Consider the following 27,006-nt stretch of genomic DNA (forward strand, 5'->3'; position numbering starts at 1 on the left):
CTAATACATCCCGACCAGACTGGCTATGTTCCAAACAGGAACATATCCAACAATCTTAGGCGACTCCATCGAGTCGTTGAGCATGCAAATGAGGACGAGGGCAAACTGGCAATTGTATCGCTAGACACAATAAAGGCCTTTGATTCGGTCAAATGGCAGTGGCTGATGGCGGCCCTGGCTGGCTATGGGGTAGGGCCTGGGTACCTACAGTGGGCTAAAATGTTATATAACACGCCGCTGGCCAGTGTTAAAACAGGAGCGGTGATATCAGAGAGGTGGCAACTTCGTAGAGGCACTAGGCAGGGATGCCCGTGGTCTCCTATAATGTATATTCTCGCCCTGGAACCTTTGGCCATATACCTAAGGCAACAGTACGACCCGATAGGCATCGCTGTAGGAGGGGAACCGCATCTAATCTCTTTGTATGCGGATGACATGTTGTATTTAAGGCACCCAGAAGAAAACCTCCAGTACATTCTGGAAGTGATGGAGAGATATGCAAGGCTGTCTGGTATAGCTGTGAACCCCTAAACATCTAGCATATTTCCACTGGGCAGGTACAAATGGATCCCGTTAGAACAGCTACCAGTGCTACAGATACCATGGAAGGTGCGCACGTTCCAATATCTTGGAATAGATATATACCACACGGTGGAAGAGGAACACCAGTATAACACACAGGAGGCGATCAAGAACATTGGAAATAGCATGAAGTTTTGGGTGAAGCTATCCCTGGCGATGATGGGGCGAGGAGCAATGTTCAAAATGGTGGTCCTACCGAGATTCCTGCATTACTTTGGAAATATCCCATACCTGATAACAAGGCGGACCTTTGCTAAGATAGAAGGCACGTGCAGGGATTTCCTCTGGCATGGGACGAGGAATAGGGTGGCCCTTTGGAAGCTACAAAACTCATGAGAAAGGGGGCATAAAACTGTCAAACTATGAAATTTACTACATAGCAAGCCAGCTGCAATATGTAGCCAAATGACTCTCTGAAGAGGCAACCTCGGAGTCTAGACTGTTCCGGCAAGACTGCACCCCACACTTCCTAAAGGAATTGATGGGGCTGCCTAAGCCAGACATGGTAGGGCGTCAAAAGATGATGATACTTGGGTGGAAGATATGGCGCAGAGCCTGCCAGCTGATGGTGGATTCATTCCTGTGTTCCCCGCAGGTACTTCTAGTGGCACTGACGGGCAAAGACAAGCAACTGAGGATGACGATTAGGAAACACCGGGAACCGGTGGGGATAGCAACCATGGGCGATATATGGCAGGAGGGGAATATAAGGGACTTTGCTGTGTTGGAGGAGGAAACTGGGTTACACACGGGCCAGTATATCACATACCATAGAGTGGTGCGGAGAATCAAGGAGACATGGTCCGAAGTAGTACTAGAAGGAACCGGACACTACCATAGACACAATATATGACATTGCAGAGGGGGGGGGACACAAGATATCCAGAATATATGAGCTGATTATGTCCAAGGTGGGGAAGGAAGTGGCACAACTGAGACGGGACTGGGAAGAGGAAGTGGGAGCCCCTATGAGTGATGGATGTGGAAACGATCCCAAGGGTACCACAAAAAAAAAAAAAAAAAAGAGTCGAGGAATGCAAGACTGCAACAGATGCAACTGTACGTAACCCATAGGGTGATATGACGCCCCAGAGAATAGCCAAATTAAAAAATGTAGGACGACAAGCATGCCCCAAATGTGATGAGGAAAATGCTGGAATGGTGCATATGTTCTGGTCATGCCCAGTCATTGAGCATTTTTGGGGTGAGGTGGCGCACAGGAATCAGGAATCAGTATTGTGGTAGGTACGGTGTGGGCCTGTTTGATGGGAGGGTTTCCGAGATCACGTAAACTCAAGCATGTGAGTAAATTAAAGGATCTTGCAAAGAGGAGAATTGCCATGGGGTGGAAGGCATGCCAGAGACCACGAATAGAAGTATGGTGGAAAGATCTACAGAAATGGGCCGAGGCGTAAACTGCAGTATGGCAAGATGCAAGTAATGTCGGGGGGAGGAAAAGGAGGCTGAGAACCTGATAGCCTGGAAACAATTAATAGAGTTATTTGGGTTAATACGAGACCCAACAGAAACCATGGAGGAGGAATCCTTATTACAAGATGCATAAACAGAACACGAAAGGGAGTAGGCTCAAAAGGGGGGGGGGGGGAAGAAGCAGTGGACATGTTAAACCGATGCATGTTTATAATGTTACTGCACGCACTGCAAGTTTGGTTTCTATTGTTTGTTGAAATAAAATTAATACAATTTTACATTTTTTTAATTATTTATAGCAATACATTGGAAGCAAACCACATTATATAATAAACTAGCCTTTCATAGTAAACTAACCATACACTGTATACATGGTCATAGAAATATGTTGGGCAATGGGAGTATGGCTTTAGTTTCATTCGCCCCATTCTGCATGCAAAGTCACAATAGCATCATGCAGATTAATGTGAGCCCAACAAATCCTCCTTGGGTTTTAAAGCCATAGTCATTATTTCATAAAACATAATACACCCTTCACACTTCTGATCACTCCCTCCCATTCACATTTCTAAAGGGACAAAATTCCCTGCCAATAGTACCCCTTCCCTCCCGTCAGTGCCTAATGGCTCACTTTGTAATACTCTGTTGATATAGAGCAACGCGAGGACCCTTTGCTGCCCGGTGCTCCTTGGGACATTGTCCTGGCAGTGGGACACCTCTAACATTCGGAACGGGTAAGGTGTCCTGCTGCCAGGACAATGAGTGTGCCGAGCGGGAATTGCCAGCAGGACACTTTTGCCGTTGGACACCCTCTTTGGAGGTGCTGAATGGGAGAAGTGTCCCAATGACAAATGTCCTAGTCTGGCTCTTAAAAGAGCTACGGGGGTGGGGGGGGAGCTTGACCCGCTCCTTGCAAATATCCTGCTCGGTACTCCACTGCTTGGAGCCATTTGAACACAGAAAAACATAACTTAATTTTAATCAGTCAGAATCTTGTAGAAAAAAAAAATCTATCAGCATATAAGGTGCTGTGCAGAACACAAGTTTGGAGATATATGGCATTTAAAAATCTATACCAGTTACATTTGGTCACCCACTGCACTAATCAAGGTTTTCTGCCTTTGAATGAAAGAAATAAAATCAGGCAAATTGCTGACATTCCAGTGAATCTGGTCCTTTCAGCCATGGCTTTATTGTTCAGCTAGGTCAAGTCAACATAGCCCAACATTTCAGGTATCAGGGGGTGATAAAGTCTGGTTGCTCAATGGACGTTGCACCACTGTTTCCATGTGTTATTGTAAATATACATATAAATGTTGTGTGCACACAGTGTGTCAGTGGAGGTGCTGGTTGCATATGTGTGCGACTCAGTGTATGTGCAAACATGTGTGTTGACCTTTGTGTCTGAATGAATGATAAATAATGCATTGTTTGTATGTTCTAGTGGAATTAAATTTGTGAACGTTCTGTTGTGTCACTGGGTGCATGGCAGGCCGGATAAAGATGTGTGGGGGCCCAATTGAATTTTAGAGATACGCCAAAATTGTTATGAAAGTTATAACAGAGCGTCAGCAATGGACTCATGTGGTGTAGTAGTTTAGTGTTATCCTTCCGGGATTTAGGTTGTTTGACTGTACAAAATCACAGCAGAATTAACGACAGTCATTTTCGCTGCGATTTACGTTTTTACCTCACTACAAAAAACCAAACCCATGTCCCCTCAACCGTCAGTAGACCCATAAACCCCCCCACTTACCTTTTCTCCATCCGCTGCCTCTCCTGTAACCTGCAGCGTCAGATCCATTCTTTTAACGCGGGTCGGATCTGATGCTGCGGCATCCCTTTTCCTTTTATTTTTTTTTTTATTTTTTAGGTCCCCTGACTAATGCTAAGGAAGCAGGGGACGCCCCTGCAACCGCTGAAGCCAAGAACACCGAACATGGTGTGAGGGGGCCACCCCTGCAACTACTGCTCTTCATGTTCGGCATCTTTGGCTTTGAACTAATGGTAGTGACCGAATTCGGTCGAATCTACCATTCGATCAAAGCTTTTTTTACAATTTGGCCGAAACAATCTCAGAGCTACCATCCGCCCTCCCTTCATCCCACCCCCTTTCCTTCAGCTTTCATGTCCCCCCCCCCCCCCAACATTTTCAGAAAAGTTACTCCACTAGAAAGGGGTAACCTGGCCTATATAGATGTTCTGATCAAAATCTCGACTGTGGAGGAACACATAGTGGAGATACGTTATGTTCTGACACAGTTGAGGGCAGCCGGAGCAAAACTATCTTTCCAAAACGCACAGTGGTGCAGGACCCGTGTCAACTTCTTGGGGCATGAGATGACTCCTGAGAGTCTGTCCCCAGGAAAAGAAAGAAGCACTCCTGAAACTAAAAGACCCCACAACTCTGCGTGAGCCAAGGAGCCTCTTTGGACTGACTAATTACAGTAGAAAGTTCATTGAGGATTATGCAGAGATCACAAGACCCCTGATCCATCAATTGAAGGGGGAGGTCAAGTGGGAGTGGGGTCCAGAACAAGCCGAGGCAGTAAGACAACTCAAAAGAAGCCTGTCATGATGCCTACCCCCGGGCAGTAGGCATCATGACAGGCTTCATGATGATCCCATCAGCCCCGGGAGCAGGCATCCAGACATTTACAAAAACCCCAGCAGCCCCAGCTAGGGGCTGTCTGGGTTCAGTCCTGGCGCCATAGGCGCCAGGCTCCTAGACATTACTTACCTCATGCAGACCGACTGCAAATAAATCCAAGCCAACGTGAGGCCTGGATGGGACTAGTTTACTACAGGGACTATTTTTTCCCGGGTGTGGTCCTGGTGAACTTCTTTCCTGGGACTACTTTGGAGGCTATTTAAACCACGCCCGAACAGCAGCACATGCTTCGTGTTATTCTGCATCCAGCAGCGTGCCTCTCGCCGTGCCTGCAGCCAGCATCCAGTCTTCTGCCACGCCCGCCTCGAATCCGGAGCTCCTAGAATAAAGAAGAAGAAAAGGACAAGGTTAGAAAACAAACTTATTTCAAATTCCTCACCTGATTCCGGATCCATTTCATCTCCCGACCTGGAAGTACATCAGTCCTGCACGCATCGCTTCGCCAGCTCCAGCACAGCACCATACTCACCAGTTCTCACAGCATCTTTCGATCCGGCACTGTCTCCATCATTTCTTCGCCGTACTCCGGCACCTAGGGGCACAAGAACAACAAGGGGAGCCAAGAGAATCAACAAATTCCTCTTACTACCATAGACTTACCTGATTTACCACCGGCGGTATTATTCTCCATATCTTCATATGCCACATCTGTCAAGAGGGAGAAAAACACGTTAACGCATGTAATAGTTACCGGACAGCGTTGGGTAACACAGACTCTTACCTGAACGCCAGCAGCAGCTACGAGACCTTCTTCTCACGAACTCAGTTGCAACTTAAGGAAGGAAGGGGACAAGAGTGAACATCGGGCCCATTGAACTCTTTGAACTTGATACTTACCAATTCCGCCTGGGACTTCAGAGTTAATGCTTACCGGAACTCCCAACGCCTCAAACCAGTGAAGTAACTGGTATCTACGCGCCCCTGCAAGACACGCAGGATGGAGAGCTTATCTTTTACAAACATAAGGTGAGGTTACTAAGGAGATATCGGAGGTGATTAGTGGGGGAGAGCAAGAACAGTTGGGAGGCCATCACTAAAACCCACAGGTGGCTAATCCCCGTCTCCACTTGCAGGAAAATACTTCTTCGGGTCCAGCAGACAAGACTAGGCGGGCCAGTCCAGACAGTCATCTCTGCACTAAGCATCACGTTGACGGAGACCGCAGCTGTCCGAGTCCGATCGCCACCCCTGTGGGGTCCAGGTGAGCGTAACAGAGCCTCGCCTAGCTTACCCTGTCAAAAACAAGGAGTTCTTCTTGGAGACAGGGTTCTCAAATACATGCTTGACCGCAGTATTATACCAAAAGCATGACAAGGTCAATAAAGTCATCTCCTATACGAGTAAGACTTTATCCTCCGTGGAGGAAAAATTCAACGATTGTGAGAAAGCACTCCTGGCAACGGTGTGGGCATTGAAGAATTCCAGCCCGTTCATCCAGGGGGAACACATCATAGTGGAGACTCCACACCAGCCTCTGCAATATCTTCAAAGTGACAGAATCCGGCCAGAAATGTGAGTAATTACCAAATTACTTCCTGGATTCTGTCAATGCAAGGCTTTCCTGTGGAGGTCAGATATGGCCAAAATAAGAAGAGTCCCCTCGCGCAAGTTCTGGCTGACTTGCATGATTGTGCCAGAGAAACTGTCTCAAGGATGAAAGTCTTAAAATCAAGGATGACATGGAGGTGTAACTTAATTCCCCACACAAAGTCTATGAAGAAGAAAAGTGTGAGGGAATGCCCACTGTATATGTGGATGGGTGCTCCTACCATGTTGACAACAGGGAAAAGGAACTAGTGGGCGGCGTGGGGAATGTCTGGGTGAATGATGCCCCAGAACCCTCCGCTGGGTACAAAATCGGTCCCCGTAGTAGTCAAGTGGCAGAGCTGATGGCTGTGCATCAAGCCATCCTCACTGCTGTCCAACACCAACTCCACAAACTGGTCATAATCACCGATTCAGATTATGTCCGGAACGGGTTCGTGGAGCACCTGGTTACGAGAGGCATGCTATGTGCCAACAAACCACTAAAACATGGAAAATTAAGACACAATATTGATGATCTGGTCACCTCTAGTGGGATGACCATCTACTGGAAAAAGAGCAATGGTCATTTGAAAGTAGAGGGACCAGACAAAACTGGAAATGACTTGGCTGATCAGCTGTCCAAAACCAGAGCCATCCAACGGGATCTACTGGAGTTCGAGTCCCTGGAAATTCAGGTAACTGCTATCACTAGGTCCCAGACAAATGCTCAAAATGAACTCTCAACTGCCCAGTGGAGTAAGGAGACCCCAGATGCGGATTTAATCACGGCTCAAAAAGGGGATCCAATAATTGATATGTTTTATGAACACATTGAGGACCCTGAGAACTTTCCCCTGATGGATACAGATTGCATTGTGAAAGAGGACCTCAGAGTGTTGATGAAATGTCCAAAAAATGTTCCTAATCCAAGACGGTTTGTTGGTTCGGAGATCCATATCTGGCTGTGACCAGTGGGTGGTCCCCACCCCATTCCGAAGACCAATGCTAAGTCACACCCATGATGCGGCCACAGCCGATCATCGGGGGTTTCATACGACATTAGAAATCTTGCGAGACGTATACTGGCCACACACGGGGCAGGACTTCGACCAATACTTTAAGGGGTGTCTTTTGTGTGCACAATTTCTGCCAACATCACTCACACACCGTGCTCCCCTCCAAAAGGAGATGGCCGACATTGCCTTGGTCAGATTTGCAAGTCGATTTAATCAGGCCCGTGATTCGCTCCTCTAGGGAACAAGTACATGTTAACCGTAACATGCTTGTTTACTAAATGGGTGGAATGTCTCCCAACCAGCAAGACAGGATCAGCAGCTGCCCGGATGATCAATCACATCTTCTCGTGTTTTGGACTACCCCAAAGGATTGAGTCAGACTGAGGTAGTCACTTCACCAGCGAAGTGATGACAAAGATGTGGGAGATAATTGGGGTAGAAAGTAAAGTACACATTGCATACCGCCTGTCCTAGTGGTCGAGTTGAGGTACAATAAAACCTTTGTGAGCATATTAAAAAAGTTTGTGGCAGACTCTGGGCCAAGTTCAGATATTCGATTACCCCTTGTCCTGATGGCCATCAGATCTACCCCTTCTTCTGCAACAAAACATTCTCCATTTGAGCTGATGACTGGACGAAGGATGGTGCTACCCCAGTATATGCTCTACAGAACCCAAGAGCAGACATTGATAAATGCCTCCACAACTCATGAATATGTTGAGAATATGAGAAAATGCCTTCAACATGCTTTTGCGTATGCTCAGCAGAATCTAGAAAGATCTGCAGATAGTATGAAGACCCAGTATGACCTGAAGGCAACCAAAAAGGAATATTAAGTAGGAGACCGGTTCTACTTGTACAATTTCCAAAGGAACCAAGCCAAGGAGTGCAAATTCCTGCCAAGCTGGCAGGGTCCTTTCGAAATTGTGGACAGAATCTCACCGGTCTCCTACAGAATCCGCATCCCCAAGGGAAATTTGACAGAAGGGGAAGACAAGTGGGTCCACATAAACCAGCTAAGAGTTGCCATCCCAGGCATACTTTGCAGCAAATAGAAGAGCCTACCGGAACCCAGAGGGGGAGAATCTGGACATCTAGAAAAAATATTAAATGTTCATTGTTTACATGTGAGGAAATTGTTACGATTGTCATTAAATCCATGCGGGGAATATAGTCAATTGTTATTAAATGCATGCATCTATCCCACTGCTGAAATCCCCCTGGGAACATTAGTGGGAAAAACGTTCATAACCGCGTTATGTTCTGTTTACTAGTATTTGCACCAACTACACCTAATCACCAAGGAGGACCTCCTCGAGACCCGGGAGGAAAATTCCAAGTGATCCGTGTGTCGCTCCACACAGAACCGGCGAGGAGAGCGTGTCGCATCAATCGCTGATGGGGGAAGGAACCGGATTTCTGCAAATGGCCAGAAGAAAAATCCCACTTGCCTGACTTCCCCATGACTGGAAGTCACACCGAAGTCGGGGGGGCTTTGTGGGATATTTTAACCCATGCCGATGCACCCCACTGCACCCCTTTGCCAATGGGGAAAGAAACAGCCAAACATGGATGTGCTAACCCCTGTGCGCACCAAATCTGCAAAACTGTGCATGGTTCATAAATCACAAAAGGCTGCACACCCTACCACACACAGCCAAAGTTGGTGTAAAACAGAACTCACTACAGGAGAATGCCAGTGGGTGCTGGTACATGCAACGTGAAGCAAGGGCACAGAAGTGGGCTAAAACCGAAAATGCAGCTTTCCCAACCAATTGCAACCTTCAAAGTGCTGTTTTGGTGCTAAATTCAGTCATTTTCCAAGTGAACTATTGAAATTAAAAGTGCGCTGAAACTACAAATCATCCAGTACAGTCAGAAGAAACCGGGCATCACTGACTGACAGGAGCAGAGAAATGTATTTCATGCAAAACAAATCCCAGCTCTCAAAGACAGAATAATGAAGTTAAATGTGCGTATGCTGCAAAGGAAACTCTGATTTAACAGGTTCAGTTTAAATGTGTTTTTTCTCTGAAGTGCAAAATTCGCCTGTTTAAAGCATGTTTTTTGTGAAGGGCTTAATTCCTTTAATTGTCAACATCCCACATAAACTCTGTTCATTTTAGATCTTGTAGATGAAAGATTGTAGGTGAATCTTAAAGTAACCCAGTTGGAGTTAGCTGGTTGGACAGTGCCCTGCCTGGGAAAGAGGACACTTCATGTTGACACTAAGCTGCTCCCACGAAGGCTTAATGGATGCTGGAGGTTCCTGCATATTTAGAAAAAAGACCTCATTAGCCATTCGTCTTTGGCTGACCCAAGCACAAGGAATGCTTGGACACCGATTCTCCCAGAGGAGGGGCAGGATGTGGAGGAGGTTTCTCAGTGAACTTCAAAGGACTGGCCATTTGCTCACTTGGGAAGAAAGTAAAACCTGGCATGGATTTTGAATAGAAATTACTTATTTTGCCTCAGAACTATATGACATTTAACATGGCAGACAAAATAAGTAGACGAGTGAAAAATACATACTTATAAATCTGAACTCATGCTAGACATTTGAAGATTTGGTAGGAGTTCTTACTACATAAGGATCAAAACACTAACTGTGGCAAAACTATTAATGTTGCAAATATGATATTGTATACCCATGTTCTATTCTAGGGGTCATTGTCCAGATATGTATTGAATTAGAAATTGTTAGGCCAAACCGTTATGATTAAAACGGACAACATTCCACAGAACGACAGCTCTCACCGAGCTGGGAATTGGACGACAGGATAACCCATAAAATATGTAATGCATGTGTCTGATTTTAGGAGAGGGCAGTTATAAAAATGTGTATTTATGGGAAAGTTAGTGTTTCAAATCAATGTGGGAGTTCCTAAATCGCATCATAAAATATGACAGCTCTTTCTGACTGCCAACTAGAACAAGGCAAGTGCCTTTGACCACTCACAGCCATTGGGGTTGTGGTTTGAAATTCTGCACTACCATAAACTTTGTGATGTCACTTGGTAGGATAAATCTAAGAACTTCACCACACAGACACACTGCTTCCTGAACACATCCTGAAGTCCGCACAGCGCTTTGTTCCAGAAATCTTCATCTTGAAGCTGATTCCAGACTTCTTTGCAAAACCCAGGCCTCAGCATTTGCTGAACTCCTTTTAGTTAGGCCCAAATCCAACCATCCCAAACTTAAGGGAAATTAATTCTGATCCAGTCTGGCTTGCTACCATTAAGGCTTGCCCGCTGAAACTTGCCCGCAAACTAATCTGTGTCCAGTGACCAGAACCACACAGCTGATCCAACCCCGCCAGAGGTGCCCTGCTGCCAATAGACCCGATCCGATGACCAGAACCCTGCCGGTCTAATCTTAATTACAGTGGACTAAGTATCAACAGGAATAATAGTAAGCCATAGTATATTGCCTTGTCCAATCCCAATCTCAAACCATCCTCTCTTTAACTTAAGAACTTTTAGTGTCACACCAGTCTGAAACCTTGCGTTGATTTATTGTAATAGTAATAATGTCTTGAAAATCCTTTTGTCTTTTGAAAATCCCAAACCCTCAATATCATCCCACGGGTAATCCAACTGAGTCCTCCAAGGCGGACATGGAGGTGCCGGGTTGGTTTCCGTGGTCCACTCTGGGGCTTACTGTGTTTCAAATTGGTAACTAGTTTGAAAACCCTAGTTTAGAGCATAATTGTCATTGTAAGAACAGATTTCTGTTTTAATTTTTGCGCCTATTTTTTCAAAAAGCGCCTCTTATTAAAACTTCAATTTTATAGATAGAAACGTACTTTCAACTCTATTAAACTTAAGACCTGTAGCTACATTCACAACCAACATCCACATCGCGGAACAGTGCATTTGAGCCGTTTTTATAAAAATTAAAAAAAGAAATTGCAAAGCGAAATATTACAGCAAATTTGCATTTTAGCAAAGGTTTTACACGTGCCTTTTCACAACCAAAGTGTTTAACTTCGATTCTGATCTAAAGTGTGTACCGTTTATCTTGTAGCTCATGTTTGTTAGGACCCGTTTAGTGTAGCTCTCATAGGAATTTATATCAATTTAAGCATTTTTGCCAACTTTTGCTTGTTCATTTTAAATAGTGTCAAATTCCAAAAACGGTTTTATCTTGTTTGGGGAGGGAAGATTGCATTCAAACTCTAGACATTGTTCCTTCTTTCCTGAATACCTGCTGCTTACTTACATCTGTGTATAATTGCTCATTTGTGCCTCAAGAACTTTGCAGGGGGAAATATTAACCTAAACGCTATCTGTTCAAACCAAAACTCTGCTTTTTCCTGTGTTTTCTATTCTGCATTACTACTTGGTGATTGCTGCTAATATATATATATATATATATATTAAAATGTATGTGCGATTTGAAGATTAAATAAATACATCTTTACCTTTACAAACCAGCCTGATTCCTGGTCCACTATGACCTAGGGGGTATTTTGAGACGGGTGTGATATGAGTGGTAGATCATTCAAACTATTGAACCTATAGACATAATCAATAAGTATTTCATTTGTGCATTACATGCTAGGCGAGACCCGGGTGTGCCCCCGATTGAAATCCTTAACAGGTTACTTTTTCATATTCACTGATTATACACAGTACCAAAGATGAAATTCAATACACAGCAGGACAAAGTATCACAAGGGGATGTGTATATCCAGGAACACTGCCTGGCTAAAGTACGTGTTGTATTCATATTCAAGCATGCACTGATGCGCTGGGGTCATATTGAAACAGAACCAGTACAAATTGAAAGTGTCAATAAGATCACATGGCATCCATAACGCAAACTATACAGGGGTTGAACTGACATGCAGGATGTGCACACCCTTGTTTTTAGAGACGCCTCTGGAGAATACACCACTCCATGAGGTGGTTGCACCCATTAGGGGCCAAGAGTCACTTGAATCACTGCCTTTTCCAGGCAGTTGAGCTGAAAATTACATCACTCGAGACGTCCTGATAGACGGTAAAAGGCCAGACATCATTTACTCAAACCTCTCCCAATTTCTTCAGGGTGGTGCCAGCTATGCTGCAGGTTGGCACGAATCACATTACAACTGAGAGGTTGCTCCATTGGGACGACCATTATAAAGCTGCTCATTTGGTTTTATTGTTTTTAACCTTCTTGCGCTGAAATTATTTTATTTTTATTGCCCACTGCTTCTAGATGCTGTTGAAACTACCCAGTCCTATACTTAATTTCTGTTCCTCCCTCCTCCCTCGAGGGCCTATTCACTGCCCTCCTCGCATTCTTAGACAAAGAGGGCTTGTGAGAAGGCGTTTACTTTGCTCTGCCTCTTATCCCTCCGTGATAAATGTGCCGGAGAGAACGCCAGTGCAGCGGAGGGCCGCAGCGGGCACGCTTAAGGCAAGCCAGTCTGTGCCTGTCCAGGACCATTCCGGGCCTTGGGCCCTGGATTTTGAAAGAACCAACTCCTCCTCTGATCGTATTTATTCTCATGACGCATTGACAGTCTTGGCCCCTGCCACGTTGTAGTGGCCGCCCGGCTTCTCTATCCAGCCTCCTACCAGACTGTCGGAGATGGACACCTCTCTCTCCTTTTGAAAAAAAGGTCTCCTTATCAATTCCTGCTCTTCTGTATCCCACCGGGATATGTTCTAGACGTCTATTGGCCTGATTTATGCATCGCTGATACATGGTTGAATTCCCATTCCGAGCCTGATATTATTCAAATGCTCCCTACCAACTATACTATCCTCCAGCTTCATCGACCCACACCCAAACTATGAGGTGAGTCACTTTTGTGCTTACATCATCTCTTGATTGTCAGATCATAGACTTTGCACACAAACTTACTTTTGAGATTCTTATTAAGATATTAAGATGCAGGCTTCTTTTGAACATTTTGTATATTTTCTCATCGTACATCGCCCTCATGGCTATACCACCAACCAGTTTGTGGGTGATTTTGTAAAGACTCTGGCTGACTTATCTTTAATCTATTCTAAAATAGTAATACTTGGTGATTTCAACCGCCATCCTAACCACACACCTGATCCACAAGCTTCAAAACTAGTCTCTTCATCAGCAGACTATGGCTTCTCTTTATATAACCATAGTCCGATGCATTCAGGCGGCAATCAGCTCAACCTTAGCTTTTCAGATCTTCATAAACTCCAATCCTTCTGTCCCTTGCCGATGCTCTGGTCGGATCACCATTTGCTCCACTTTTCTTTCCCTCTTGTACAACTTAAAGACAGACCAAGCCTTCAACTGAAATACCAATGACGTTGGTCTAATGTCCCTCTTTAGTCCATTTCTGACTCTATTGAAACATTACTCGATAGGGCATTAAAGAGGGTAATGTTGCTTGTAACACCTCAGTCAAGGTCCCAAAAGTTAGCTGCCGACACCTTGGCTCCTTCTCGGCTATCTGCTAACTGCACTCAACCCGCAGCTCATTGGTATTCACCAGAGTTGAGACTGCTGAAGCAAAAATGCAGACAATCTGAACAGAAATGGCACTGCCTACCCACATTTTCTACATTAGCTTGTAATATTTATCAGAGCTCTATAAAAACAGCCACAGCCCAATACTTTACCAACCATATTCTGAATGCCTCCTGTTCATCCGAAGAACTTTTTCAGGTGGCTAAAGAATTTACCACCCCCCCCCCCCCATTTGTCCCTCCTTGGTCCCCCAACTGCATTACACACACACATCCACTGACCATACTGCCTCTTTTCATTAGAGAAAAGATCTGTGTGATCCGTAAAAAGATATGCATGTTAAGATCCACTCCAACTTGTTTGGATCCTTCTCTCTACCCGATTGAGCAGCCTTTCAGTGCCTTTATATTTGCGACGGTGATAGACACCGTGGTCTCAGCTACCCTGTTAAAGCTGAAATCTGCATCCCCTGATGACAGTCCCGCTTTGTATTCTTCAATTAAAGATTTACTGTTGTAGCTCGCATACAAGGTCTCGAGTCGGTCGGAAATTGGTATGCTTCAGCATGCTGCAGCATACCAGACACGCCAAGACAATGTTGCCATCAGTCATAAGGGTGTTTTTTTTAGAGGTCAGCATGTCCAAGATTCACTTTTAAAGTGGTTATCAATCTTGCTGACCATATTCTGATTAAATTTGTGGGCAGTTTGTTGATATGGCATTTATAATGCACCTATACACAAGTGTTTCGAGCTGTGACGAGACAAGAGATGGGGAACAGAGGGAGGACAGAGACAACTGTCTTACTATGCCAAGTGAAATTGAGATTGTGCAAATGAAGGGGGAAAGTGCCAGGGGAAGGAGAGGGGTACAGTGCTGTAAATGGGATCAAAACAATAACAAGTGCGGCCAGTAGGTGGCACATGCAAGGGTAAGTGCCAACAGCAGATGTCTAAAAGTGCAGGTAGGGGGACTGCAGGATTACAAATACAGACACAAGTGCAAGGGTTGCCAGGTGCCCAGTGCAGTATCAGACAGGAAATCAGCAGTGGAGAGAGAGAAAGGGCAGAAGCAAAGAGGAAGGTCTTGAGGTGTTTCCACAACCAGAGATGGCTCTCCTCAAGTTTCAGAGAAGCAGGGAGGCTGTTCCAGAGGGATGCCTCAGCTGAAGAAAGATCTGCCAACTCGTTGCTTGGAGAAGCGGCTCTGAGGGAGTTGTAGGTGGAAGCGCGAAGAGCTCGAGTAGGAAGGTATTTACGAAGAGAGTTGGAGGTATTGAGGATCCAGGCCCCAGAAGGCCTTGTGGACAACTTAATCCTTGCAGCCTCTGGGAGCCAATGCCGAGATTTCAGTGCTGGAGAGATAAAATCCCTGGGCTTGAGACCAAGGATAAGTCTTGCAGTCCTGTTCTGAAGAGGGCAGAGAGTACAAGCAGGCAGATTTAGAAAGGCTGTTGTAGTAGTCCAGCCTAGAGAGACCGAGAGCTCTAGAGACAGTGAGCTTCTGGGGCAAGGAGAGGAAAGGAAGAATACCTCTGAAGAGGTGCAGTTGGTAGTTTCACTTCTTAGAGAAGTCAGATGTGAGGAGAAAAGGAGAGCGTGAAGTCGAACATGACCCTGAGGTTCTTAGCCTCACAGGTGGGAGCAGGAAGAGGTCCAAGGGAGGCCGGCCAGAGTAGCAGGAAAGGAGGGTGCAGGTGTTCTGATGAGAAGAATTTCCATCTTACTGGCATTATCATTTGTTTTCACAACTACTTTTCTGCCAATAAAGTTGCTTACCAGGGAATGGTCACTTTATGGAGCTTTTTACTTTACATTGAGACCATTTAATGACTGCCGATTTTATTACATAACATTAACATATTTTGCAATACTTTTCCTTGTTCATATTAAAGTTACTTAATCCGACAAGCTCCATCCTGGAGAAATTAGAGCATCAGAATATTCAAAGGCTTCCAAGTCCACATGACCATGCAGTACCATCAAGATCTTATTCAAATGGAATTATGAGCATTCTGCACACTAAACAATTGTCAAACCATCCATCTAGTTTGCCAAATAAGGGTAAGGACAAAAGATCAATAGCCCCAAAACAAGTTGGAACAAATTTGAAAGAATCAACCCTTGACTAACAATGAACCCACTTGTTCTAATTCTCAAATAATCGTTGGTAAGCGTATGCTGCAGTGGATGCCCTCCAGCAAACCACTGAGTACATTTCATGAAAGCAGAATTAAAAGGATACTAGTGTTGCAGAATGGATAGCATCATTTACAAACAGCAGTGGAACGGATGACTTAATTGGTCTGATTAGCATTAATCGAACATCAAATAGTACTCCAATGTCCGCCTATTAGAGAGTGATTAGCACTGAAGGACTTGTTCAACACCCAAAGCCCAACAAAAAGCACCTGAAAACATTAATATTTACTGGAAACCTCCAGCAGTATTCGTGAGACAATGGAAAATGGCTACTATGACCGAAAATACACTTCTGCCCTGTGCAGTGTCATTTGGCAAGGAGGAATCCAGCAATATTTTACAGGCAGCAGAAAAAAAGATGGCTATGTTGCGGGATGCCATAGTAGCAAACAAATCAACAACACAAGCACAAACCCACTAAGGACGACGTTGGTGAGGTCCTACTCCCAGGATAATTTGGAAACAAATGGGCCCAAGTGATGAATTGTAAAGCACCTTTGCTCGTCAGTGTATAAATGCAGTTCAACAAACAATGGATGTTCTGGATTAGGTTGGGGTTAAGAGTTTACTGCAGATGGTGTGTCAATGGGTAGGCTCTTTCTTCTCCTTTTAGCACTTGAATCAGCCTCTGTCTTAAGTCCTCCCGTAGCAAACTAAGATTGCTGCTGCCTGCCTTTCTGTTTTTCTTTCTACAAGTTACTTTGTGACAGATCATCCATTGGGAGAGATGGATGATCTGTCACAAAGTAACTTGTAGAAAGAAAAACAGAAAGGCAGGCAGCAGCAATCTTAGTTTGCTACGGGAGGACTTAAGACAGAGGCTGATTCAAGTGCTAAAAGGAGAAGAAAGAGCCTACCCATCGACACACCATCTGCAGTAAACTCTGCCTACATTTGCAAGAATTGTAAACAAATGATTAAGGGTTTCAGTAACCAGGACAGTTGGAAAAATGGTAAATACCTGAGAAAGTGAAGACTGACAGTTATCAAGAGTGTTTAGGATAAACAGCATCCTTCCAACCTGCCATATTTCTCCATGTGAAATAGCAGTGTCTTCAATGAGACACTTCACTTGGGTGGGAAGTCTGAAGTCTTCCTGCTGCAAAATTCAGATACTGCAGGAGTGGAGTGACCGGTTCCATTAGTAGGCTAAGTAGGGAACACATTTGTGACTGCTGTGTCCGAGGAGTTCCTATCCTATTAGAGTATGCCATCACATAATTGGTCCCACACACAATTTGGTCATTTAGTACAAGTACAAAGATGCTCACTATCCAGGGGGTTCCCAATTAAGGCTTCTTGGTATAGGTATCCATAACCAAGGATCTGCCACTTCAGGCCAAACTTCTACATTTACCAGATCAAATCCAGACCAAAATATCCTACGGACCATTCCTCGCATGCTTGGACTTGTCCCACCCCACACCAGGGAGACATACAACACCTTGCTTCAGCGTGTAGCCAGTTTCTGTGAATCTTAGCTTGAGTGTGGCATTTGTTCTCAGAAAAGAAGGGCATAAACTGATCTCATTGATATTTTGGGAATCAATATGTTTATTTTCATTTGTCCCTGTGGCACACATGGCTTAGTAACTGTTCAGGAAGGACTGTTGGCAATCACCAGAAAGCTCCAGAATACAGAGATTCATTCATCAGTGCCACACACTAGTGCACATGTCCCATAGAGCAGAGAATGAGAAAATGCTACATTGCACTGTTTCTGCAAGCAGGAACCAACAGTGTCCCTCACCCAATGAAGTAATGCTCCCTGCAAGTCACAAATTAGTTTGTAATGCATCGCCTATCTAATATTTCCATAGTCGAAGGGGGTGGGAGGGAGGCATGTCATGCCAATATATGATTGACTTAAAATAGTTTCATGGGTCCTTTCTTTTGGACAGTTTATAGTGTGTCTAGAGGTGCCTCCTTCTGGCACTAAATAGCAATTAGCAAGCATGAGCTCCGCAAGCAATGCACCAGTGCGATTCGAAGGGGCTGGATGTTGCATGTGCACTTATGTTGTACTAAGTGGCACGCTCGCACTGCGTACTTGTTCGCCGTGGCTCTTGCTTGAATCTCAAAGCTAAACTGCCAATGGTGGAGTTGAGAACTTGATGTAGAACCAACCCAACACCCTCCCCTAATTCAGGAACAGGGGTCAGTGCCGAGTCCACTCCCAACGCTACGGGACGGCACTTCCCTCATTTGTCCGCTCCCAACGCTACGGGACGGCATTTCCCTCATTTGCGTGGCATTGGAACAGTGCAAGTATCGACAGTGAAGTCAACAGAGAACCCGATGGTGCAAGTAGGCAGATTGTCACTTGGGTTCAGCAGGAAAAAACGGTGGGCACAACCAAAAAGGGCTCCACAGGTACACTGGCAGATGGAGGGCAGGCTATGTGGGTACCCCAGGCAGACAGACAACCAGACAATTGTGACACCAAGGCAGACAAAGACTGTCCTGCCAGGTAAGAGGGGATCCCCAGGACACACTGGGAACAGGCAGAATAAGAGGATCAAGCAGGCAGTCGGAGCAAAGGGGAACAGGGAAGAAGGCTGGCCATGAAATATGAGGGAGCAGGAAGGCAAGGCAAAAGGCAGGAGCCAAGCAAGGCAAAACAAGGAACACAAGGAGCGTAAAGATGCGGGAATGGACCAGCCAGGAACCGCATTGAGATTTGCAGAGCCAACCGGCTTGGTTCCTGAAAGAGTGCTGCAGGGCGAAAGCGAGTCTTGGAGGGCAAGTGAAAGCAAACATGTAGCCCTCATGACTGCACATGCACGGAATGATTAGCACGATTGACCACCCATGGCGGCGCCCCAATGAGCAGAACCCAACAGGGAACCGTTTAAAACCACCATCGTGGAACCAAGCACCAGGACGGGACCCTGTGAGCCCCCAGTCGCAGCACAGGTTGGCAGGTAAGTGGCGTGACACTATGCCCTCTCCCAGGAAGGACTGGAGCCCTGGGCTGCTCTGGGTGCCTGCAGAAGAACCTGTGGACCAGGTGTGGAACAAGGCTCCAAAGAGCGATCACTGGCAGGATAGCCCTTCCAATCCACCAGATAATGAAGCATTCCACATCGGATTCGCGAGTCACAGATCTCTTGTATCTCAAATTCCAGGACACCCTGTGAGAACAGTATCCTTACGACAGGGTTTTAGAAGGGATACATGAAAGATTGGATGCACCTACCAGGCCGTGGGTAATAGCAGGTGGCAAGCAACTAAGGACACTCGTTTGATGATCATAAAAATGGACTGAAAATCCTGGCAGCCAGATTAGTGGGGAGATTCCATACTGGCAAATTCTTAGAGGAAAGCCCAAAAAAAACCTGGTCTCCCACCTGAAACAAGGGCTCTGGTGTATGTCTCCCGTTTGCCTGTCTCCCCATGCAAACCTGTGCATCTGCTAAGGCCTCCTTCACCTTTAGATGTTACTCTTGAATCCGCAAGACCATGATGTCTGCAGTCGGGACTGGGCAGTACTAGCCGAGTGGAAGTATTTTTGGATGTTGCGTGGTGTAGCAGTAGAAAATAGTCAGGCCAGTGGTTGCATGTATCGCATTATTGTATGCCACGTCTGTCATAACCAGTCGACTGTACCAGTTGTCTTGGGTGGCTTTGCATAGCATCTCAGATATTGGTCCAGGGTCTGGTTGGCGTGCTCAGTCTGCCCGTTGGTTTTGGGATGCAAGCCGGAGCTTAATGCCTGCTGGATACCCATCTGTTTGCATAATTGAAAGAAACAGAGTCACAGTCGGACAGTATCTTTCGGGTAAGCCATGCAGACGATAGACTGTAAAAACACCTGTGCTGTCTGGGTTGCAGTAGGAACAGAAGCCATGGGTATGAAGTGTGCCATCTTTGTAAAGCAATCCACCACCACCATGATGATGATACAAGTATGGCCATTGGATGCAGGAAGTTCAACGGTGTAATCCATGGAAAGTGTGCTGGGGAAACAGTGGAATTTTGGTGGGTTGTAATAAATGGATGTTTGTGGCTGGTCTTATTCTGGGCACAGACTGGACAAGTACTCACGTAGTCCTGTACTTGATCTGCCCATCCTGCCACCAAAACTGTCAGGCTATTAATTGTGTGGCCTTCACCCCATGGTGTGCACTTATCTTGGCATCATTGAAACTGTGGGACCACAGAATGAAGAGCCGTCGGTACGTAAAGCGTACCCAGAAAGAACAGCAATCCATTTGTTTCGGTAACATCAGGCATTTGCAGAAGATCAGGCTTCCATGGGCCTGTTGCCGTTTCTTATAGGAAGGTCTGTAGGTATGGTTGTACCTGACAAATTGAGTGTTTTGTTGAGAAAACCGGTGTTTCCTTCTCTTGTATCACTGGTACGGACTCGGAGGAACGTGATTCCGTTCACAAGAGATGCAAGTCACTTCGAAGTGAAATCGGGAAAAGAAGAAGTCCCAACAGCCTGTCAGGACCTTCGGCAATACAAGGACTGTAAATGCTGCAGGTTCTTATGGTTGGTTTGTACCTCCACAGTAAAATCAAACCGCAAGGAAATGAGGAAATTATGTTGCGATTCCTTGAATGCAGCTTTCATGGCTATGATTATGGAATAGTATCATTCACTTCAAGTCAGTTTTCACGAATAATAGGCAATGGGATGTTCCATTCCCATCTTGGAGTTGGGTTGCAGCAATATCGCTCCTATGGCAACATTGGAAGGGTCTGTTTCCACTATGAATGGTACCTCTTCATTGGCATGGCAAAATGGGTACAGACATGAATGTAGCCTTCAGATCTTCGAAAGATCTGCTCCTTCCCCCAAAAGAAAAGTCACTTTGGTACTGGTCAGAGCAGTCAGTATTGGGGCCAACAGGAAATACTGCGGAATAAAGCGCTGATAGAAATTTGCGAACCCCAAAAACCGCTGTGATCAAGAGGTTGCTTGCATTGTTGAATGGCTTGGACCTTAGTTGGAACCATTTGAATACAAACATTGCTGACAACTTATCCCGGGAATTCCATCTGTTCCTGGTGAAAGACATTTCTCAGGTTTGGAGAATAAATGGTTCTGGGCAAATCTTTGCAGGATTTCTTTGACATGTAATACATGATCTTGAATGGAAACAGAAAAAAACAAAATGTCATCCAAGTAGACCCAGACAGTTGAACCAATAAGATCCGAGAAGAGATTGTCCATGAAACTTTGGAAGATGGCCAGGGCATTAAACAGGCTGAAGGGCATAACCCGGTATTCATAATGCCCCAGGGGCGTCTTAAAGGCAGTCTTCCATTAGTCTCCTTTTATCCTCGCCAGGTGGTAGGCCCCTCAAGTCCAACTTCGTGAAAAAGCAGGCTTTAGGTAGGCACTCCAGAATATCGCAGATTACAGTTAGTGGATACCTGTCCTTTTGAGTGATGTCATTTAACTGGCGATAGTCAATGCAGGGACGCAATGTCCTCTGCTTCTTCTGTACGAAGAACAAAGGAAACCATGCAGGGGATTTGGAAGGTACTAGGAATCCATTGTCCAGACAGTCTATGTACTGTTGTAGAACCCCTCTCTCCAGAGGCGTGAGCGAGTAGATCATGTGGGATGGTGGAGTCGGGCAAAAGGTCCACGAACAATCAAATGGTCTGGGGTGGCAGTGGAATGTCTGCTGGTTCTGTGAAGACATGGCAATATTCTGCGGGTACAGACACAGGGTACATAGCCACTAGGAACCTGTATCTCCCAATGGTGTTGGAAGTAAGGTTAATGAGCATATGGACTTGGGTGGACAACAGGCCGTAGTGCAACTAGAAGAGGCAAAAAAAAACAGTCTCCCAATTGATATTCGGATTATGAAAGAACACCAAAGGCCCAACACCACCGGGTAAAATGGAGATTTCAGAGCATTTAGGCAAATCCTTTTCTGAAGGTCGTTCACCCATAAAGTCACAGCTCTAGTTTGTTGGTGCATGGGACCAGAGGACAACGGTGCACTATCAAGGACTTCAACCAGGGTCTGGCTGTCCTTTTCATACATTGGTAGTCCAACTGTGGCCGCAAACTCTGTATCAATGAAATTCCCAGAAGCTTCACAATATAGTAAGGCCAAGGTTTCAACAATCCTTTGCCATCCAATGTTTATCCGTAGTTACAATAAGGCTGCTGGTTGCATGGGTTTGACAAAGTCATGTGGTGGAAGGTTTGTTACGCCTTCCTTCCCAATGACAGGCCAACTAGTTTTCCCACTTCCTGGGCGGACAGAGGGCGGGTCCCCCGGAAATGCCCAGATGTACACAATACAAAAAAAAATGGTGAGCCCTTCTACAGTGCCTCTCGGATTCAGACAATGGGCTGCAAATTACTCCCAGTTGCATGAGTTCTGGAGCAACTTTGGGTGGTTTTTGGACCCCTGGGGGTACCGGATGTGGGAAGCTTGCTCTTTCTGCCCTTCATCTTTCATTCCTTCTCTCACAGAACCGGTGATCGATTCGGTGTACCTGATCCATCAATGCCTGGATCGAATCGGGTTATGGTATATGCAGCAGTTCGTCCTTATATCCATCTCGGAGTCCATGTCGGAACAGGGTTTTCTGGGTCGCTTCAGGCCAGAGTCAATCCGTGGCTAACTGCTGAAAATGGCTTATATATGTAATGTCGTCACTGTTGCCCTGCCCAATGACCATCAGTTGGTTCTGAGCTACCGAGGCTCGATTGGGTGATTGAAAAACGTCAAGAAAGGCTTTTTCAAAAGCAGAGATGTCATTCAGTATGGGTCTATTTGAGGATACCAGGGGAAGGGATCTTGCAGTGGCTGCGAAAGTCATCCAGACGTCTTGGGTCCCCATCAAACCATAGGTAGCTGGTCCAATACCTTGTACCATCTGACGTAAGATTGGGTTTTCCTGGTGCAGTGTAGTGACTTCCAGACTAAGGCCCTATAACTCGTCCCTGAGGCGCAACAAGGCAAGGGAGGGGGAACAGAGGGAAGAGAGACAACGATCTTACTAGGCCAGGTGACGGAGATTGCGCAAGTGCTATGCTGGTATGACATTTCAAATGTTCTCTTAAAGCTTTAGACATGAATAGTGAAATGTTTCTCTCCATCTCACAGAAACCTCCATCTGGCAATCCACTAGCTTACCTCTTAAGTAACTCCCACAGGGCATTTGAAATAAATACCCATCTGTTCAACAGCAGTTTGGTGGGGGTGGGGTCTCAGAATTGTGCTCAGAGCATTCATAAATCCACCTCCCAACTTTAGCATTGAAGTGATTATCAGAAGATATATCGCAGGAGATTTTAATTTGGGATCTGGCAATGTGGTAGGAGCATATAGAAACACAATGCCAACACATTTGTGGGGGTGGGGGTGGATCCTCAACGCAGAGGTTGACAAGGAATTCCCCTGGCAACAGGGATAAAGTGCAATTTTAAGGAGATAGAGATATCCTGCCTTCTGCGAGCTCATGTAGTTAAGCTGGCCATTGCATCATTCTGGACCTGCTGTAGTCTGGTAAGCAGGACATTAGGCGATATAGGTAAGGGCAGTTTCTAGAGCCAAGATGGGACAATAGTACCATAGTGATCACATTTATTGAAAAATAGCAACACATCGATTCAGCCCTAGCAAAAGCATCCATCAGAGCCACAGTTTGGGAATGGCAAAGGATATAAACTTGCATCAAGAAGCCAACAAAGGTCATATGAAAAAGTAACAAGAAGCCTAGTATATGTGGCTCGAAAACAAACTAGAGGCTCTAGTGTCTGGCAAAAGGGATCTCTGCAATGTCTGGAAGCGGTCGGCTTAAACTACTTTGTTATATCCAACAGTAAATGGCTTGAAGGCACTGGAGAACAGAAGATGGTTTAAGAATTATTTTTAATGGAATGTTCAAAGTAGATACCAGGGGAGTCGGAAGAGGTCGAGATGAATGGGAGAAGAGAAGCTAGACGGACTACATCTCCATGCCTGGAGTGGGAAAAACATGTGTCATGGACTGTGCATGATTAAGAGTAACATTTTGAGCATTCAAAAAAACCCTCTAAATCCACCTTCGAGGTGTCCGAGCACCACCGATTGCCAACTTGGTTAATATCTACCAACATAGATACTTTGAGGGGGTGAGGGAGGGGAGGAACCAATCCCTGCACCAGCAGTCCAGTGGTGCTGAAACCAACCTGAAATATGGTGGGGAGTCCATGACTTTCTCAACCCCACAGTGCCACCTTTGCCCTGTAGTGGAAATGGGTTTGATATTCGAGATCTTAAACACATATTATTTTGTAAATCATCCCGGGTAGGGTCGCAGTGAAACACTAAGTAACACAAAAAAAACTTTCACAGCAACATGATCTGAGAAAAAAAATATAATTGACAGTAAATCCAGAGGCAATCCGGTTTCGTTTTCAAAATATTTGTTGAATAGGATGTCAATTTGCCAATGAAGAACTCCCCTGGAATAGATTTTTACCAACCTTGACAGCAACACAAACTCCAATAGTGCAGACAGTGCAGCTACCAGAGAAACCTTCTCAACATCCTGATCAAACTGTCAATTGGGTGAAACCATGCTTGGATGGTAAGGAAAACCTAAGAGAATCCCACCAGTAGTGCATCGTCTCCAACATCTGAGGTACCACAAAACACTTAGTTGGATTCCAATAGTTAGTTCCTGGAATAAGACACTTAATATGAAACCGCAGTTTGTGTTCTAACATCTTGTATGGATCAACTTTTGTATAATGTGAAGCTAGCGACGAAGGTGTTCAGGTTGTTGGGTGGGTTGCGATTATACTGAAGTCCCAGGGTAGGGTTTCATCTCCTTGTTAAGGTTTGAGCTGGGATTAGTTAGGTGTTAGAGTCCTGGAGATTGATCATCCAGATGGGTGGCCTTTGTGAGAGGATGGTATTGCCTATGTACTCTTTAAAGAGGGTTTAATTTTCTTCCCGACTAAAATGGATTGGGTGATGTTCTGGCTGTAGCTGGGCTCTTACTTCACAATGTTGGTGCATAACAGTACGTTTAATGTGTGGAGATAAAACAGCTCCTTGGGAAGCGTGATCCACCAGATATGAGGAACTCCGTGACAGGGGTGTGGTCTTGGATGTGAGGGTCTTCTAATGAATACAGGCTGTTCTGAAGTATTTCCGGCAGGCAAAAGTGTGCCAATGGTTTTCTCGCAGGATTAGGGAGATTTCCTTGAATTTTTGATTAGTCTGGATATATCAGTGCTTTGATTGGTGCCAGGGAACTGAACACTCCTGTAAGGGGGTTAGGGGAGCGACTTTATTTCAACCAGGTGTGATATAACAAGAGCTTGTGTGGTGGTTCTGAAGTCAGTTTAAGGAAGCAAGGGCTTGAATTTACAGAGCTGGGCCAAGTCATTTTATTCCCAACACACGACCAAGAAAGCCTCAAGTGTGGTCAATGGACACCAATGGATTTGTTATTGGCATGAGGTGATGTGAATTCTTCTAGAGATAATCATAAGACAGCCGTGAATGACCTATAATGGGTGGGTTTCAAAGTTTAAAAAAAAAAAGGTTTTAGTTGGTTTGAGTGTTAGGTAGTTTATCATCCATGTTGGATAATTGAGGGATCTGGGTGCGTCCAGATTGATCCTAGGGGAGTGAATGTAAAATTGGAGGATACAGGTGAGAGGGTCAATTCCTGCGGGGCTCCCCATGTGGCCTGAAAGGCTTCAGATCTGGTTTACTGTCCGAATTGCCTGCTGAAGGTCTCTGAGAAAGGAAGAGAACCATTTTAGGATAGTAATGCTGACCACCATGTGTGTAGAAAGCAGACTGTTGTAATTGACTGTCAAAGGTGGTAGAAAGGTCAAAGTCTAGAAGGCAAGGCCTCCTGGTTCAGAATGTGAATGGTGTCAATAACCTGGATGTTTGAAGTGCTAAATTGAAGCAGTTAGGAGGCAATGGCAAATTTTATGCTGAGCGAGATGCTCAATGTGCTGGTCGGGCAGCAGCTTTCTCTCAGCCAATGAAGGGCAGGCTGTTGATAGGCCTATAGTGCGACATCAGCAGGGTACGTCTTATGAAACCCGTGTCCACAAAAGTCATCCACATAAGTTAGCCAGGTGATGTAGAATAGACCTTTTGACTAAGATTTTGATCTAGAGAAGGAGGCTACTGCACCTTTAGGGAGGTCTTTCATGGGAGGCGTGTGAGGATTCTTTATAGGTTGAAAACAGTGAAGCAAGAAAGGTGAACAAGATCAGCATAATGGACATGAAGTTGGACCAGGTGTTAGTTTTACTGGACAGATGTGCATTTAATGGTATTTGATGTGAAGATATGCCACCTGATTTTGAGGAATAAAAATAAATTGATGGCATATCTTTCTCCAAATGTGGGGGATCTGGGACAGGTAATGGATTGTAGCACTGACTGCCTCAAAGAGCCTAGCTCTTGTTAGAAACTTAGGCTATAACAGTTTAATAATCAGAACCTTCAGATGTGGAGTGGAGTGGCCAGTCTACCATCAAGGTTTGTAGGATCATGCAATTTCCACCAATACTTTTCCAGTCTCCAGATTTCACAACTGATGGCCCACCTTCTGCATGTACTATGGGGCAGTAGATCTGTCCCGCACGTACTGTAGGTTTTCAGATGCATGTGCGTCACATGTTTTTTGTTACAGGTTCTTAAATGACAACTACAGACATACAGACTGCTTTTATGGGGCGGAAGCTATTGAATGAGCAGCACACCAGCCACATGGGTTTGGCCCATTTCTAAAGGGGTGGGTATAGTATGGGAGACTCTGGTGGATGTGGTAGTATGGTCTGTTCAATCTAATAGGAATGGATGTTGACATGATAGGCGGGGATGCACATAACACAAGGTCGAACGACGCCCGTATTGTAGGCTGGATCTGGCCTACAGTGTAGTATTCCTCGAGTACATGAGGTTCAAAAGTGGCCTTCTGCTTACTTGATAGCCCAAGTACTGGGCATGTTGACGTCAACCAAAACATTCTTAAGCGAGCAAGTGACTAAAGAGCATGCAATGGGGGTTTGGAGCCATCCTCCAAGATGGTCCCATTTGTGGTTTTGGGGCGCGCTTCGATTAGGTAGCCAGCTATGTCAACAAAATCACTTTTGGCAATGCCCACACTAAGATGGTAAGAGAAT

The 27,006-nt window shown here is 45.3% G+C and overlaps 1 protein-coding gene across 1 annotated transcript in view; it reads right to left on the reverse strand.

Moving 5' to 3' along the window:
- Positions 1-27,006, reverse strand: part of UROC1 (urocanate hydratase 1) — a 482,866-nt gene that overhangs the window by 260,118 nt on the left and 195,742 nt on the right. The window lies entirely within an intron of this gene.

The sequence above is a fragment of the Ambystoma mexicanum genome, chromosome 2p (genome assembly GCF_040938575.1).
Source record: "Ambystoma mexicanum isolate Mex_15411 chromosome 2p, UKY_AmexF1_1, whole genome shotgun sequence".
Lineage (NCBI taxonomy): Eukaryota > Metazoa > Chordata > Amphibia > Caudata > Ambystomatidae > Ambystoma > Ambystoma mexicanum.